Source organism: Asparagus officinalis, chromosome 5 (assembly GCF_001876935.1).
Source record: "Asparagus officinalis chromosome 5, Aspof.V1, whole genome shotgun sequence".
Lineage (NCBI taxonomy): Eukaryota > Viridiplantae > Streptophyta > Magnoliopsida > Asparagales > Asparagaceae > Asparagus > Asparagus officinalis.
The window spans coordinates 3,418,860-3,419,766 of NC_033798.1; positions in this window are offsets into that span (position 1 = coordinate 3,418,860).

The window sequence follows — 907 nt, forward strand, 5'->3', positions numbered from 1 at the left end:
AGCTCATCACGTTCTTTATTTGGTCAAGATCGACCAATGGGAAATGGGCGGTTATATTACCGCCGGTGTCCCGAGCCCGAGGGGACCAAATTTTCTGGTTCTGGTTACTGGGTGCGGGGGAAGTAGATGGCCACGTGGCAGAACCGAAAATTATGAACCGAGATGGGACGGATCATAACGGGTCGGTTGCGACAATTCTATATCCAACCCGAAATGTGAAAGCTTTTTGGAGGCTAGGATGTTTTCACCAGCGATGTGCTTGTCCCCTCTTTATAGGGTGAATATTAAGTAGCTATTTGGCTGGTAGTAACTTCAATTGCAGTGCAACTGTTAATTACATATTTGCTTATATAATTGTAATTGTAGTTGCAATTATTTTATGTTGGGTTTCAATGTTTTCAAAGTACAGATGCAGCTGCACTTGCATTTGTTTGTTAGACTTTTTAGAGGAGATTACAGGCCAGTGAAGCTGCACCATAAACTTATTTAGAGCTCAAAAGTATGGCTTGCATCTAAATCTGCACAAGTTGTCGACCACAACTCAAGATGTTTTTACAACAAATGTTAGAATTCTACTAGTCGCGTGGAACAAACACTTGCAATTGATTCAAAATGTTTTAGTTGCATGTAACTCAGTGGCGGAGCTACATGGGGCTTGCCCTTAGCAGCTTTTCAGGACAAGAAAGTGAAATCGGGGAGCCCCGTCGTCGACTCCGACGAGGGGAGTCCCTCGACGGCCGAGCTCTAGGAGCTTCTCCTCGCTTCTTCGCTCAAAGCTAGGCTTTGTGCCGACTCCGACGACGGAGGAGCAGGAGGACGATGCATCTCCTTCGCCGATATTTGCGCCTTGAGATTCATCGCCAGTCAGGATTATTTTTTTGCCCGGAGCAAAAAAAAAAAAATCGTG